The sequence below is a fragment of the Anastrepha obliqua genome, chromosome 2, assembly GCF_027943255.1.
Source record: "Anastrepha obliqua isolate idAnaObli1 chromosome 2, idAnaObli1_1.0, whole genome shotgun sequence".
In the NCBI taxonomy this organism is placed as follows: domain Eukaryota; kingdom Metazoa; phylum Arthropoda; class Insecta; order Diptera; family Tephritidae; genus Anastrepha; species Anastrepha obliqua.
In genome coordinates this window covers 103,842,821-103,861,057 of record NC_072893.1, presented here as the reverse complement: position 1 = coordinate 103,861,057, position 18,237 = coordinate 103,842,821, and the positions used below count along the sequence as shown (strand labels likewise).

The window sequence follows — 18,237 nt, the reverse complement described above, 5'->3', positions numbered from 1 at the left end:
AGAACAGCTCGGCTAATTTCGTGCGCTGGTTTGGCGGAGAGAATGCTGTATCTAGTGCCATTTTCTTTCCCGAATATCAATATTTAATGGCCTTAGGTTTCATCTATTGAGTAGATCCACATATAAGTTCCAGTTCACAAAAGTGTTGAATTTTGTTTACTATTTACTTCATCGGATACTAGCTAAATTTCACTGCCATAGAGCAGGGCGCATTTAACGTTAATAGAAAAGTCAGCTATCCAGGAAAAGTTGCTAGGAAGAAATCATTTACATATTTTGCAAATTGGCACAAATGCATTCCTTTCGCAAAGGAGCATATAGAAGCCTCCAGAATTTTGGAAAACGCTGATTTTTCGGATGAAAGCACGCTTTGTATTTTTGGTATCAAAAGAAGAAAAATTGTGTGGCGGAAACCTGGTACAGCGCTGCATAGAGAAAAGTGGAATATGGTGGTGGTGTGGTGATGGTGTGCGATGTATGGCAGCTGGTTTATTGATTCAACAATGGATTTGGATATTTTGAAAAAAAAAGTTTAAAACAAGGCGCTCAGATGCTGAGGTTATTAAAGGAATACTGCTTTCAATGGCTCAGTAAAATAAGGTTTCTCTAAATATAATGCCCCCAAGCTGTTGCCAACACCTCCAGAGTGATACTCTATTGAACACTTATGGAAAAGAAATTTAAGGAAACGCCAAATAACAAGCAAAAAGGTCGTGAATGATTTTATGTGGCAGAAGCGGGAGAAGATTATTGTCGAAGAGACTTTCAAATAGATAAACTCTATGTCCAATGGACTTAGGCAGGTGTTGAAATATCAACCCACGAAATGTCGTGTGTGCTCAACAAGCCACTAAAAACGTGCATATTTTAGAGAATTTTTTGAATACTTCAAATTTTGTTTTTGATATTTCGGAAGAAAAGGCTTTTAAGAATATACTGCCAAATTTTTGGAAGGATATTCCTAGTATTTTCGATTCTATATGATGGTCAAAACTTTAAACTCAACTGTCTCAAAACTACTTTTTTCGGTCTGACAAAAACAGAAAAAAACACAAAAACACCGTCCAGGTTCAATTTTTCAGGAGTGTCAACTTCAGCGCCATTTTTAAAATTGTTAAAATTAAAAAAAAAAAATATTTTTAATTTTTGTATGTAAAAGAAGTTTTTCATGTTTTTATTGTAAAAAAAAAAAATCCTGAAAATATCCTACATTTTTGAGCTCTAGACCGCCTTAACCCATTACAGCATAACGTTCGATATATCGGACATGAGTTAAATTAAATTTGTATCAAGCAAGTGTGATGTGGAGGTGACTTAAAGGTTGTAATCGAAAGAAAACTATTTCTTCAACAATGGCAACCCTTCATTTGTCGACCCCTCGCAAACAGTTCCCGTTATTTTAAATTTTTCAGTATGGCGGATTGCAAGCAGACTTTTTCGCGTAAAGGGTAAAATATTTTTTTATATTTTTTTGGTATATTTTTAGCAAACAATTTTAGTGACAAGTGGTTATTAGTGCATAAGTGTGTTAGTAAGCAAAACATAAAAAATTTTGAAGTTTGCTTCATTATCAAACATTTACTGTAGTATTTAGTTGTGGCGTCCGATATATCGAACCTTATGCATAGCAGGCTCTAAGTGGTTTGGTTTTTTGCGTTTTCCAGATTGACTGTAGGTGAAATTTTGAGCCTTTTGGAGAGCGATGATGGAAATATTAACAATGAAAATATTATTTACGTAGAGCCACCAATCGAACTTGAAGGCCAAGCCACAGATGAGGACAGTGATAAATCGGATGAAGAGCACGATGCTAATTTGAACCATTTAGGACGTAAGTTATTGCGAACTAAGTGCGAACTCCATCGTTTTCACACAAATAGGGGATCTAATCAAGATCAGATAACAATGTAGTTACGGTCGCAACCAATTTCGAAAACATGACAATGACAACTGCCACGCGGTGGTCACACGTGAATAAAGCAAAAATTGCACTCCCCCAACCGTCTTTAATTTCTAACTATAATAGGTATATGGGTGGAGTGGATAAATGCGATCAGGCGATTGCAAATTTGCGTACAAGGATGCGGATAAGGAAATGGTGGTTGCCAATTTTTGCCTATTTCGTTGATGTTTCAATTGTACATGGATGGTTACTTGCGAAAAAACTTGGCTGTAATAAGGACACTGAGTCCTTGTTTGCATTTAGGAGGTATGTGGCTCGAATTCTGCTTGTGACACACGGAACACCCCCCCCATCAAGGACGAAAACCAGCTACACCATTGTCCACTACACGATTTGATTGCCTCAACCATTGGATTGTTCCAATAAATTCCGAACGCCGTTGTGCAAATAAGTGTGGTGGGAAATCAAAATACAAATGAAAAAAATGTGAAGTAGGCCTCCATCCTAAGTGTTTCATGGAGTATCATGTAGAGCCCAATACCTAAATATATTTTATATATAATTAATTTGCTTGTATTTCTTCATTTTCAGTAATATTTTAAATAAATTTTGCTAGAAGCATTCGGTTTTTTTTATTTCTCATGAGATAGCTTGAGGTGCCGGTATGCATAACGTTCGATAAATCGGACGGCTTGTTTACAACAAACTACAGACAAATGTGTAACTTTTGTTTCACCACTCGATTTATGTGATCTCCATAACCCGAAATTTTCACAGAAATTCATTATAAGTATAAGGACAAACTTTATGCAGTAATGGGTTAATAAGACAAACAACTGCTTGAATCATTTTTATGCCCAAATTCATAATTTTTTTTTTGGTTTTTTGATTTTCTGGAATTGTGCGGGTACAAAAATTTCCAAGTCGCAAATATTGCATTGACTTTGCATACTTTAATTTTTTTCCAATCCAAATTTTTGTATTTGCGGGCGACATCTGGCGGTAAAGGCAAGCTAAGTTTCCTGCCTCTCCACAGCGACATCTATAAGGCAGACATACCAGCTGCACTTCCGTACTGAAAAAACAGATGGCACTATTCCTTGATGGTAAGGGAATTGGCTTGTTCTAAAATTATATGAAATTTACAAATTTTGTTCATATTTATGTACCTAGAAATCAATTTTAAAAAATATTAGCAGTCTTATTTGCGATGAGGGTAGAAAAGTTATGAAACTCTCACACCTACTAGAATTGGCATATTAACAAATTAACTTTTTTCTTAAGGGGGGGGTAGGGTTTTTAGGGTAAAAAAAAAATCGATTTCGTCTAAAAATCGCACTTCTACTTCAAATGTTAAAAAAAATTGAAAATTTTTTTTTTTTTAATAACAACTCGACAGGGTTACCTCGGACAATTGATTACCTAATGAAAACTCTTTGATTTTTTGATTTCAGATGATCCAATGCTGAGAAAAACTGTCCACGGCAAATTGCCTTTTTTTCGAGACGTCTGCGTAGATCTGCTGTCAACGGCTCAATTTTGTATATTCTCTTGTGAAAATTTTTGAAAATATTTTTGAAATATGAGTTTAGAGTATACTATTTGGATAAATAAATTTACATGAATCATCTTTCCAAAAAAAATTCATAAATAAGTGCATATTTTTAGTGGAATTAACCCTACCCCCCCTTAAGTTTATGCGGACTTGTGGTCGAGCTTCGACCAAAAAAATCTGACTTCAAATTTGGGAGACTGAATGAAAAAACTCAATGACGTCAATGGCGAGTCAGATTTGCCCAAACAGAGTTTCAAGTCGGACCTATTTATAACCCAAAAACTCCTATAGAGGCAGTCAGAAGAGAGAACGGCGAGATGAATTCAGTCCAATGAGAAGTTCTTCCTCATTGGTCCCTTCCACTGCATCGAATTGCATCGGCATTGGTGCATCGAGTGTTTATGCCGGAAGGTTGTGCGATCAATAAGGAATATTGCCTAGAAGTTGTGCGGCATTTGCGTGAAGTAATACAAAAAAGGCGCACGGATTTGTGGAATAACCACTCATTTCAACACGAAAATGATCCATCAACTTCCCTTATAAGCCAAGAATAGAGGTGGCTTAGGTGTACTTTCTTAGGTAGAGATGCTCCTTTTCGATACCTGGTTTCAACGTTTCCTTCAAGGAAAATATTTTGGAAACCCATAAAGACTTTTTTTTTTCGATAAAACAAGCGTTTTTTCTATGCTTTTCGGGAAACTTTTAAGGGCTGCTCACGTATCTCTGACAATAATAATGCCAATAACGACCGCTGTAGCCGAATTGATTGGAAGAACCATTCGTCTAGGAGTAATCTTGGACGCAAAACTGACTTGGAAGATACATGTTTCGCTGAAGGTGGATAGCGCATTAAAGATTTTTTCACAACACCGTAGAGCCTTCGCTAAAACTCGGAGTCTGAAACCTGCTGTGGTCCTGTGGATATACACAGCACTCATCAGACCAATCATCACTTGTGCCTCTATTGTTTGGTGGCGACGGACCATGGTTAAGTCCACACGCCATGAACTATACAGACTAGAAATCTCCGGTGATGCCGTAAATTCAATGCTTGATTTGCTCCCCTTTGATCTTAAGATACAAGAGGAAGCAATACGAGCAATGTGCAGACTCCATAAATATGGTTTCTGGCACGATGACGGAACTGCGGGACACAGAAATATTTTTAAGATGCTATCTGAGCAGTATCTACTGTTTTGAGCACCTAAGAACGATCTTAGGCCCATAGTTTCATTCAAAGAAATTTTACGGATTTTAAGTCCAAGAATTAAACAGGTTCTGAAGCCAGCTGGAGGAGTGCCAACTGTTTTCCAAGCGGGAATTTTTGCCATCTGAAAGTAGCTGAATGAATAATTGAGATGAGATGGAGCGGAAAACAGATTGGAGTGTTTAGTGACAGTCAGGCTACACTGAAGGCCTTGGAGAAGGCGAAACAAACCTCAAAGATTGTTGAAGAGTGTAAAAAGAAGCTTGATTGATGGTTGCAAGACGGAATAAGCTTGTTCTTATATGGGTTCTAGTACACCGCAGTATTCAAAAAAATGGAATTGCCGATGAATTGACCAACTACGGATCAACGGTTACCCCATAGGGACCAGGAGCAATAAACGGAATCAATTCTACGGGAATCATGAGTTGCATCAGCGATTATGTATGCAATTTACATAAAGGTCGATGGTCCAGTCTAGAATGCTCAGAAGTGCAAAGTGTTTTGGGACAAGCCCGAACAGAAAACTGTCGAACTTTCTTTTAAAAATTGGCAGAAAAGACGTTTGGTTGATGGTCGATATTATTATGGGACACAATCCATTGGGTTGGAATCATTGAGGACCCGATTTGCCTGTATTGCTGAGAGGAGCTGGATAGCACTGAGTGTTTTCTCCTGCATTTGCTAAGTAAGGCTACGAATTTTGGGTTTCGATGTCATGAGAGTGAGTAATATTCGTTCTCTCAAAGTGGAGAACATTTTCAGATTTGGCAAAGAATTTGGGACACTCTCACAGTACTAGTTATCTCTGTCTCTATTCTATTCTATCTCTTTCTCTCTGACGCTTCTCTCCTTTCCCCCTTGACTATCAACCCTTTTACTTTCCATAGTTGCGAAAACAACGAGCTTTTTAGCCTGTTTAGCCTGTTTTAGGAGTTACCAAATCTCTCGGTGCTCTTGGCTCCCTTTTTTCAAATTTCAATTTTCATTTCAAGAACGATTCGGTAGTGCATGGGCTCGAAACCCACTGCGGGCATGAACGACCAAATTACAGGAAATTTTTGTTTTAACAGCGGTCGCCACTGAGCAGGCAGTGGCAAACTTCCAAGGGTATTTCTACCTTGAGAAAGCTCCTCATAAAAACATACTATTTATGTATGTAACATCTTCATCATCATCGGTTCCTGTTTCTCCCACTGCGGCATAGAGCCTCAGTAAAGCATTTTCATCTGATTCTATTTTTTGCAAGAAGCTTGATTTCGTTCCAAGTTTTTCCTGACGTTTCAGCTTCCTTCTGGACAGTTTTCCTCCAAGACGACCTTGCGAGCACCTTGTGGATACCGATCCAGTGCTTGACGACAGATTTCATTTGCGTCCTTGCGAACCCAATCCACCACCACTTTCGCAGTTTTACCTCTCTCGTATAGATCGTCATTACTTATGGTGTTGGGCCACCAGATCTTCAATATCCTGCGTAAACATCTGTTCACACAGCTTTGAATTTCCTTTTCGATCCAATTACACTAGTTTACACAAAAAATGGTCCTCGACCAAAAAGCGTTTTTTAGACTAATTTGAGGTCGCTGAAACCAAAAATGAATTTTATTTTTTTTTTTCAAAGAAAGTGCATAAATTTCGAAAGGCACACATATAACCTACATGGCAATATATAATTCGTGTCAATGGAAGTCGTAGTTTGCGCAAAACAGCTGTTGAAAGTAAAAAAAAGGCATTTTTGACGTTTTTTACTAAATTATCAAAGTTTATTAACTTTTTTCTGGAACAAAAATTTTTTTTTATATCGACATAAGATAGGTTTTCTGAAAGACAATTGTCGTCACCTACATTTTAAGCCTAAGTTTGTCTGGATCGACGAAAAATTTTAGAATTTTGCAGGTAATAACTGCACTATTGCCCAAAAGACAAGTTTTTTGGAAATATCTCGGAAACCGTTCTTTGAAAAAAAAAATAAAATTCATTTTTGGTTTCAGCGATCCCAAATGTGTCTAAAAAACGCTTTTTGGTCGAGGACCATGTTTGAAAGTGAAAATTCGTAAACTAGTGCTATTTGTGAGTTAGGTTTCCGATCCATACAAGAATACTGACAGTACATTTGTCTTAAAGATCCGTAATTTTGTATGTACGCTGAGAATGTTCGAAGACCAGATAGCTCGGAGCTGCGCATACGCGCCGTTCGCTTTATTTATTCTGGTGATAACGTCTAGTTTTGCTCTTCATAACGTCTAGTTTTGTCTTCAGCGGCAATGATACTACCCAAGTAGGTAAAGGGGTCAACGTTCTCAATTTGATCACCATTTAAGAGGAACGGGCGGCTGCTAGTGGATCGAATGTTCATGGTATTCGTTTTCTCGTGATTTATTTTTAGCCCTGCATTCAATGAGGTTGAGGGCAGATCGTCAATGAGAGAAGTCATAAATCATCAATGTCTTCGGCAAGGTCTTCGAGATGTTCATAGAAGTTCTAATAGATAACTCTTCTTTTCCCCAGCTCAGCTTTTTCTTTTCCTCAGCTTTTTAGTATATCATCAATAACAATTAAAAATAATAAAGGAGACAGCAGACAGTCTTGTCGTACGCCAGCACTGGTGGGAATGCTTTCCGACAGATTACCATTGTGTAAAATCGTGCTTTTAAAGTAACGATGATTTAATAGGACAACCATTGCAGTGTAACTATCGGAGTCTTTAAATTCCTTTTCTCTTCTGCGTGCTCTTTTGGACATAAACGCTGGCACAAATTGTGGATCAATAATCAGACGAGCACTTTTCTGAAGGTTTGTGGTGTACTGAATCCGAATCCAAATCTGAATTTGTTGTACTGACACCAGATTTTCAAGATATTCTTGCTATATTTGAGATCATGTCACATTAAGCGACAATTTTTATGTCGTTACAGTATTTTAAAGTACAACTCTTTACCTTCTAAACCCATTTCCATATGAAAAAAATTTATCTTTATTTGTCTCTGAGTGCCGTCTGTTGAATTTACAGTGTTAGTTTATTTAGAAGCTCTATATGTATCTGAGAAATACTTCTTATAAGAGATTTTTAATTTCAAATTCTAAAACACTTACACATATAGGGTGACCATACGAGTATAAGAATAATAGATGTGAGATATCAATTTGATTTTGGCTACTTTCATGTCGTTTTCTGTGAAATCGCACTTCATTCAAATGATCGACTCGACTTCATTGGCAGTGCATAAAGCGTCTCTAATGTTTGCCTCAAACTCATCCAAAGTTGTTGGCTTGGAACTTCATATAACCAGAGAAAAAATAATCGAATGATGTCAAGTCGTCCATTGAAGAACGTTCGCCGTAAGACACCCTTTACTATTTTGAACGTCACGTCGCTTATTTGACCTGTAGCGCCGTCTTGTTAAACCACTGGTCAGATATATCGATGTTGTCGAGCTTTGGTCATGGGAGAAACAATTAGCTTCACTCTAGGCTTCTTCCATTCGCCACTTCTCCGCTCGACTAACTTAACGAAAAATTTATTTACTTATGAACCACTTGCTAAAGCTTCTCGAAAAGTAAAGGCTTCTATGATATATTGATAACCATTGACGGCTACGCATTCAACATCCTCACTTCGAAAGAAATAAAGTCCGATGATGTCGTCTTACCATAACTCGTATTAAGCAATACATTTGGTGGATGATTGGGTGCTTGGTCGTACATTTGTAGATTGTGTCCGCTCCCATAATGTCAATTTTGCTTGTTGCGGCTAGGTCACCGTTGAGTCAAAAATGGCTTTTCTCTGAGGCGATGAATTTTGGCCAAAATACGGATTCATGTATTTACAACCGAGCCGGAATTTCGTTTATATGTTCCAATAATTTTCACACTCTTAACTAGCATAAAACGATGCATGATGAATTAAAATCCGGTTTTTAATTTGATAAAGTATCACTGGTTGCCCACTCAGCGTAGTTTGGGAACCACTGTCTTTAATTTTTTCATTATTGCGACAACGCGGTAAATGGAGTAGCAGCAGTGATCAACTAATTAAGCTATGCCAGTTCGAGAATGAGAACAACTTCAATACGAAAGCGAATAGTAGTGAGACAGTGACTGCCTTAATGGGCGAGCCACCATCGACTTCAACGCATATATGAATATGTATGTGTATTTATGTGTAGATGAATATTTGTGCACTGTACTGAGTGTGCTAGTGCGTGTGCGAGAGTTGTTTTGAGGCGAATTCTGTAATGAAGCACAATTGTTGGCAATGTTGGTGTTGGTGGCGGTGGTGGTTCGGTTGGGCGTGAGTGTGAAGAAAATGCGAATAGCACAACGCAAGTCCAGAACACAACAAAACAGATCGGCCGTTGTGGCTAAACAAATGCCGGAAAGTTGAGCGTTGAGAATTGCATTTGGGCAGAACGTAATGCCGGGGAGGACATTGCCTCTGCTGCTAATGGCTGCGGAATATTGAGCGAGACCGGCTGACGAAGAAGTGGAAATGCGAAGAAAATTTCAGTTGTTGGGCAGTGTTTGCGGCGATTGGAATGATCGAGTGATCGGAACGCGACGCGTTTGCGAAGGTACGCCGTTGAAGATTTGCAGAAAATGGCAAAAATAGTGAGGCAGGTGAAATAAAGTGCACGAATTCATAAAATGCAGTAAAACAAAAAAAAAAATGGTTGCTTCGCGGACTGAAGCTCGAAAGTGAGCAACGCTGCGATGGAGATGTGCGAAATTTTGTGTTAATGTAAACAAGCAAGCAATTTTAGAAATTAATATGTACATATGTATGTATGTAGCTACAATACATACGCATAATTACGAAAACTGTGTGACTTAGTGAAATCGAAAGAAGTGAAATAGAATAAAAAATTGAAGAAAAATAAAGTAAAATTGCATAAAATATTAAATAATAAATAAGAAAGAAATAAATTTATGAATGAAAAGGGCATATTGGAAAATGAACAAAACATGACATAACATAAGAATATGACTTAGCATGACATAATATAACATAACAACTTAATATCATATAAAATTAAGAAAAAACATAAATAATAACATAACAAATACATATTGTAAAATAGCATAACATAACATAACATAGCATATCTTTACAAAATACAATGCTGCACAAAAAATTTCATATGAAACCACAAAATACAACATGTCATACTAGAACATAGCAACCTAGCATAATACCACATAACATAGCACCACATAACATAGCATGATAATATACATGATTATAGACTATGTATAACAAAGCATAACCTAAATAATCTAACTAATAATAACTTTACCATATCCAAATACATGGATGAGCAGAACAAAAATAACAAAACACAACATAGCATAAGCATAAATATAACAGAGAACATAAACCCAAATAACTTAACATAATCTTCATAACATAATAAACATACTAAACACAACATAGCATAAGCATTACCATAAACATAACAGATAACATAAACCATAAATAGCATAACATAATCTGCATAACATAATAAACATACCAAAACACAACATAGCATAGCTTTAACCACAAATATCATAACATAATAAACATATCTAGCATAAACATTAACATAAACATAGCAGATAACATAAACCCAAATAACTTAACATAATCTTCATAACATAATAAACATACCAAACACAACATAGCATAAGCATTACCATAAACATAACAGATAACATTAACCACAAATAACATAACATAATCTGCATAACATAATAAACATACCAAAACACAACATAGCATAGCTTTAACCACAAATATCTTAACATAATAAACATACCAAAACATACCTAGCATAAACATTAATATAAACATAAAAGATGGCATAAACAGCAAATGACATAACATAATAAACATACCAAACACAACATAGCATAAGCGTTTCCATAAACATAACAGATAACATAAACCACAACTAACATAACATAATAAACATACCAAAACACAACATAGCATAGCTTTAACCATAAATATCATAACATAATAAACATACCAAAACATACCTAGCATAAACATTAGCATAAACATAGCAGATAACATAAGCCTCAAATGACATAACATAATCTACATAACATAATAAACATACCAAAACACAACATAGCATAAGCATTAACATAAACATAAAAGATGGCATAAACCACAAATAACTTAACATAACTTACAAATAACAGAGCATAATAATATATAACGTAGCACAAAATAGGAACATAACATAATAAAATAAAACTCAGCATAAGAAAGCAAAACTTAACATAACATAACATAGCATAACAAACTTAACACAACTTAACATAACATAATATAACCAGTACCATACCATAACAAAACATAAACCAAACTTTATATAAATATCTATAAGCAATGCATGTAACAACATAACATAGCATACCTAAACAATGGTAACAGAACAGCAGCGCAGAACAATATATAGGTAATGCAGCATAATATAAAATAATAAAAAATAGCGACAGATAACATAAATAAGCATAACCGAACATAACATAGCACAACATAACAGCAAATGAAACATGCAATACTCTAAACTTTAGAGTCTAAACAGAAATGCAGTGCATTAACAAAAAAAATGTTAATCTCAATTTCAGCTAACCACTTCTATGCGTTAGTATCTCGCATTACAAAGCAATGGCTCAGGTAATCCGATGTGTGTATTCATTGCCAAAGAGTGAACTTGTGCTTTGTTTCTGGATTACATATTTGGCGAGCAGTGATTTGTGACCGTGACGTCGTGTTCGTGTTGTTTTTCCTTCCGCCTCCGGTACAGCTTGACCCTACCACTGGCAGGGTAATCGAAAAAAAGAGAGCTTATTTGTGGCTTCTTTTGATATTCTGTAGTGAAATTGAAGTTGAAGTATGTGAAATGTATGCCACAATGGAATTAAGATGTTTTCACACATTCAAGTGCATGATAAATCAATGTATGTATGTATGTGCATACTTACATGTGCATAAATGTGTAGCCAGTAACTATTAAAAGTAAAAGCGGGTAAGAAAGCGAGTGAGTGTTATTTAATATGTGTCCAAATGAAAAGAAAGACTCTGCTTGTCGGATATCTGCAGCTTTGAAAAAAACAAGAAAACAAAGAAGAATGTGTTATACATATGTGGCATATATGTACATTCTCTACATATGTACGTACATAAATGTGCATTCTATTGAGGAATAATTGTATAAGTGTCGTCCAGTTGCATTAATTGAAATACAAAACAAACAAAAGTCACAAAACAGAGATCGCACAAACCATACACATACATCCATACATAAATACTAAATGGAGCACATACTTTCATACGTACATAAGTTTGTGTTATTCGTGCTATTAAGTTGACGCGCCAACACCCGCAAACACACAGCTGGAAATTCAATGACAGTGGGCAGTAATGGAGAGAAGACCTCAAAGAACTGTGTTTATGGGGTGAGTAAGCGTTGCCTTCCTCTTTTGTTGCTTATTTAGTTGTTTGTTTACTTAAATGCATACATTTATGTGCATATGTGTGTATGCGTGTGTATGTATGTATGCACTATAGACCGCAGGCTGGTTAGGCAAACATGATCGCCACAAATTTCTTCATTCTGATTAAGTAAATAATGCGCGCTTGACACTTACACACACATATACACGTTGTAAAGTCGGCGATAACAATGATTTTTTCAAATGGATAGCTTGGATTTTGAAAGAACAAAGTAGTGGGTTGCATGGGTGGGAGGTTGATATTAAATATAATTTGTGCTTAATAATATATATTTTATTATAATACAAAATGTTAACAAAGAGAGAGAGAGGGAGATATGACATATGAAGATATAAAAGAGAGGTATACAGTTCTATTGTGCAAGAGGAATCCCATAACTGCTTAAATAAAACATTAACTACCAAATACTAAAAGATTCGACTGCCTGTGGGTCAGGTACTCATCTGTTGCAGCACAACCGATCACTATCGGCTCTGACGTTCACACGGTAGGTTACAGGACTTATATCCGGCCAAGGACTGCCACGCCAGCAGCTTCTAGAGTAATGTTGGATAGCAAACTAACATGGACTAAGCTCAATCTGGAAGTACGAACGAAGAAAGCACACAATGCCTTATACGCCTACAGAAAAATGGTCGGTAAGACGTGGGCTTATCTCCACCACTTTCACATTGGCATTCTAGTATGGTGGACAAGTTTGGATAAGTAAACGTATGCTAACAAATTGGAGAAAGTACAAAGAGTAGCAGAGCTCTGCATAGCAGATGTAATACCCATCGTTACTAATTCGGCACTGGACACGATACTTAAACTTCCCCAATAGATTTAGTAGCAAAAAGTTCTGCAAATAAGTCTGCACTGCTATTGACAACAGTACGACTAATTCAAAGGCCATATGACCACAGCCGAATACGCAGAGGTGTAAACGCTAACTCGGACTACGTTATTCTTCAAACTAATTTCAACAGTAAACCAAAGGTAGTATTAGTCAAGGATGACTGGAGAAAGATACAACTTTTAACGCACTACACCTTTAACATATCACTGACTGTTTCAAAATGGAAGAGCAATATTCTGCTCGAAATTAGGCTACGAACAGTCATACAAATTACCGGACTACTGCAGTGTGTTCCAAGCTAAGATCTACGCAGCAGACTTAACTAGAGAGAACACTCCTCCGAATTCTCAAATAAACTTTTACATTTACAGTCAAGCAGCCATCAAAACAATAGCAGTTGTAATGACAGACTTACATTGCGTTCGGCAATGTCGGAATAGGATGAATGAGCTGGGAACTGAGAAACAATCCACCATCTACTGGGACCCAGAACACAAGGGATTTGAAGGGTATGAGAAAGTGGATACACTAGCCAAACTAGGCGCAAATCTTCCTGCACCTAGCACGTCCGGTATAGAACCACCTCTCTACAAACAACGATGGATATATCATATATGATACATAGATGCAGCAATGCTTCAAGAAGCGCACTCAAGATGGGAAAGAACCTGCTCATGCTGGATCGCGAAAATCATGTTACTCAGGCCAATGTCAGATCTACAAACTATTTTTTATATTTTCCCAGGAAAGTGTGTTAAGTTGTAGTGGGTATACTGAGGGGACACTGTCTCACTCCTCCACATCCAAACTAGAGCAGAGTCAACGTGAAAGGAACTCTGGAACACCTACTCTGCCACAGCCCTGCGCTTAGCAAAACACAAATAAACTGCTTAGGAGCTGCATCATTTGGATATCGCTCAAGCAAGTCCTAGATCAGGTCGGTCTACATCATGCAAGTCTAGATGAAGTAGCAGATGAATCACGAAGCCCACTTGTGAGATAACTGGATAGATTTGGTCTAGAAGGAATCAGTGTAGAACTAGGTTAGGTTATGTTACGACAAATGGTTGCCCAAGCGAGTGCCAACTTGGACAAAGAATTGAATTCGTCTGTGTTTGATGCCATACAGAGGAAAAGTAGATGGGGGAAAAACAAAAAACCGAGGGGAAGAAGGAAGTATAGGCTTTGGATTGGAGGATGATGACCAAACGGTTATTAATTACGTTGCGTCAATCGCTTCAAGCTGCTGATAAAATTCACCAGGCGTGTAATGCTTAAACTTGCTATATCCGCAAGTGTAGAAAAATAGCAGTCTTCCATTAGTACGATGGTTAGTAGCGTTACCGCGCACTGCCTACTAGGAACACGGGAACTGGCATGGGAAAGGTATAGGGTTTCCCCCGAATGCCTTCTGTCGCAGCTGCAGAAACGAGGAGGAGGTGGAAAACGTTGAACATTTCCATAGCCACTCTTCTACTTTTGCCAGAATGTGATATCGATGTCTAAACTTTTACTCCTTTGGATGTCTAACAGACTTGGAATGGGCCACCATCCATAGAATTTTACTGTTTGTCCGATAGATGAAGAAATTTCACTACATTGGGAATTTAAGGGCAAACTTGAGTCCAAAGTAGTTTCATCACAATGGCTATCCAGGACTAAGTGAGTCCCTTCTAACCCCTTATGGAGTGTGGAAAGCACCGTAACCTAACCTAACATTAAGGGTCAACACTATATACAAACAAAAATGAACAAAATCCAATTTTTCCGGTACATTCATCGTTTATTCGAAAGAGCAAATACTCCCTTTAATTATGGCAGACAATTCCATTCACACAGACAATTCCTGCCACATCGACTGGCTTCGCAGTAGCGCATCTTGTTAACTCAGTTTTCTTAGACCTTGGCGAAGGTTTCTAGCTCTATTTCACGTTGGTTGACGAATGGCTTGTTTGAACTTCACCTTAAGGGTTTGAATCGTTAATTAATTTTTTGCGTAACATCGTTCCTTCACGACACCCCACAAAAAAGTCTACGGCATCATATCGCCATTTGAGACCGCCGAGACAGCTGATAACACGAATACCGAACTTGGCGCGCGAAAAAACGATCGTGACATGGGCTACGTGGCATGGTGCGCTATTTTGGTGAAAACAAAGATCGTCCAAGTCCATTTCCCCTTTGGGAAATATGGGATTCATCTATTAATCACTGCCAGAAACCCCGTACGAAATGAGGTGCCTCCTATTTAAATACTCCGAATGTGAGTTTGCGGCTGGCATTGTTCTGATTAACTCATTCAGAAAAAGGCAAAGTTCAATGAGAGTTTATGCTTTACTTAAGTACTTCTTTAATTACGAAAGAAAGGATGGCCATTAAAACTACGAGTATTTAAGAATAGAGTCTCAAATACTGAATGACTCATAATTAGTTGCTTTCTGGCTCTGCGTATAATCTCACTTGCATACGCACTTACTTGTGTGTATGTAAATGTGTATGTAAATAAGTACGTGAGTAGGTCAGAAACGGTCAGTAATGACGAACGGATCATTGAACTTTTTTTCGCCTCTACGTCTGTATGTATTTGGAATAATAGAATAATGAAATTTCACAACAAATAGGACAAAAATGATTCCAAAGCGACTGCTACCTATTTTACGCACGAAAAAGATATAGTTATTCGTAATTTTGTGGCTTTATAATCTTGGGAAGAAAACAATTATATTCAAAAAGCATAGACATTCATTCATATTTTATATTTCAACTCTTTTCCACATGTGGCGGCAATGAATTCGTTGGATCGCAAGAAAGTTTTCCAACTCGCTGGCCGATTAAATCAGTGGAAAAACGCGGTTGGTGAGAAAAGAATTTCCACGTCGTCGATTCGCTTTTTAATGAGTTCGCACAAGCTTGCGAGTAGTTGTTAGACAGGAACCGGCTCCGCTTGCGAGTACAAGTCAACAAGTGAAGTGGAATTAAGTAAATACTTCGGTGAACCCATTTAATTGTAGAGTAATTATGCTGCGGCAAATGTGGGACAGACAGTCGTATTTACATGCAATAAATGCACATAAATATGTGTACACAGATGCATACAAAAATGTTTCTATACAGGGTTATCCAAATACAAGTTTCGTTTCTGGGTTGTATGCAGGTAGTATGAACAGAGGGGCCGAATTGTTTCGTTTATCGAAATCTACGCAAGTAGGAAAAGTCTCTGATCGCCTTCCACTTGGGAGTGGCCAAAGTGACGATTATTGCGCATAGGACTCAAACAGCTCACAATATCCGGGCTTCACCCAAGTATCTTCTGGGTAGCTTTCCAACATCCGTTCGTGAGCGAGCTAATGTGAAAAGACGAAATAGCCCAGTATATCTGGTTGTGCGCTGGGTTTGGAACGCGCCATGTAAAAGTCTTTTCCCATTGAAAACGAAAGCAAAGTCGCGGATCGGCCAAACTCGCGTAAACCGTACGAAGAAGTATACTCGTATAACAGAGTTCTTACCCTCAAAATATTAAGTGCAGATCAGTGTGTCTTTAACGTGGACCAATATAAACCACTTTGCGTTGAGTATTCAATCATTCCGAGGTAAGAAGTGAGTTGCCTAATGAATTGTAGTAGCAGCATAAACATTTCCATTAATGTACGTGGAATGCTGCTGGAGCGACAGTCCTGGGCGGGATATACATAAATCCGGATTGGCCTAGTAACTAGAACCCACTGTCGTGGGAGCGCCTAACGAGTTTGTTTCAGTTTGCTTATCGAAAAGAAGCGGTGGCCGAAATTAAGCACACACCGTATCTGCTGGGTGAAACATGACAAACGAAATTCGTTAGATGAGTTTGTTCTTGTATCAGCTGTCAAAACTCTTCGGTTATCAGTTAGAGCTTTAGAGAAGTTGGTATATTATTTCCAATTCAGCAAAAAAAGTACTTGCGCCGTTTCTTAGCTGGGATTTGTTTTGCCACCAGATACCCCAGTTCGCCCAATAATGATTGCTAATTAGCCGTTTATTTGCGAGCTGAATTTAAAGAGTTGGCCTTGGACGCATATTGGTTTCTGCACAATTATGCTTTATGAGACTTTAATGAACTGCTACAACAAAAACATCAACAATAACATGAGCCCCAGTGGATCCAACAATCGATCTTTAGAGAGGTGAGTTCTTTAATAATGTTCTTAACCATTTTAGTGATGCCCCCAAAACCTGTTGCGTTTAGAGTTCGTCTGATGTTTTCGGGGTGCCCTGGTGGTTCAATGTTATGCAGATGATTTAGAAACAAACAGAAATTACGATCGGTCACTTAGGCGATTATTGTCATTCGCGAATCAGAGCCAAAAATCGCCAATATGGTCTGGGAAAATGTGGTTTTCGGTATATGTGCATATTTTTTTTCCTTTAACTTCTTTCGGCAGTTTTTAGTCTCAGTTACTCATCTTCTCCTAGACTGCTCATTGCCTGCCACCTATAGAGAAAGAATATTTACTAGCACAAACCTAATTTCACTCTTCTCGGTCCCTTCTGTTGAATCATTATCCCTAATAACTAAATTCCTTAAAAGAACCAATCTCTATCATAGGATATAAAATGAAATGTATCTAAATGGAAGAACGGAAATACTCGTGTGTATGAAATTATCGAATTGAGGGAAATTGTAAAGCCGATAAGCTAGCCAGGAAAGGTATTGCTGAGGTACTGAGCTCTTTAATTGCTCAGTGATAAAAGTACCATTGGGATACCTATGGCCACGGGTAAACTAATAATCAAAAACAACATCATTAAAGAGGTCAATAGAGCATGGAGAAAAGAATGTGAAACGGCTAGGCTACTATGGCCGTAAATAAACAGGAAAAAAAGAAAGAAATTGCTTCGTGTCTCAAGAGATGATATCTCGAAGGTCGTGGCTTGTGTAACCGGTCATTGGCTATTTGGCAGGCATTTCTTCAGACTAGGAGTTTTCTCTCATGGATATTGTAGAAATTGTAGAGATGAGGAAGAAACAGTTGAGTAGTATCTTTGCAATTGTTCAGCCCTATCTAAAATCCGAGCAGGTTGTCTAGGAAAATACTTTTTCAATTCTTTTACAGAGCTGTGTGGCGCGGGATGAGCTACAAAATTGTTACACGAAGGAAATTAAATGGGGTTTCTGTGTAGCACAGTGGTATCAAAACGGACCTGTAAGGTCTAAGTGAGTTGGTCGTACAGATCGACTACCACTATAACC

The 18,237-nt window shown here is 37.6% G+C and overlaps 1 long non-coding RNA gene across 1 annotated transcript in view; it reads left to right on the top strand.

Annotated features, from left to right (window-relative positions):
* The first annotated feature begins 9,149 nt into the window (after positions 1-9,149).
* LOC129239182 (uncharacterized) overlaps positions 9,150-18,237 on the top strand; it is a 77,933-nt gene continuing 68,845 nt past the window's right edge. Inside the window, exons 1-2 of the long non-coding RNA XR_008581825.1 lie at positions 9,150-9,236; positions 11,284-12,114. This is a non-coding gene — a long non-coding RNA (uncharacterized LOC129239182). The remainder of the gene's footprint in view (positions 9,237-11,283; positions 12,115-18,237) is intronic.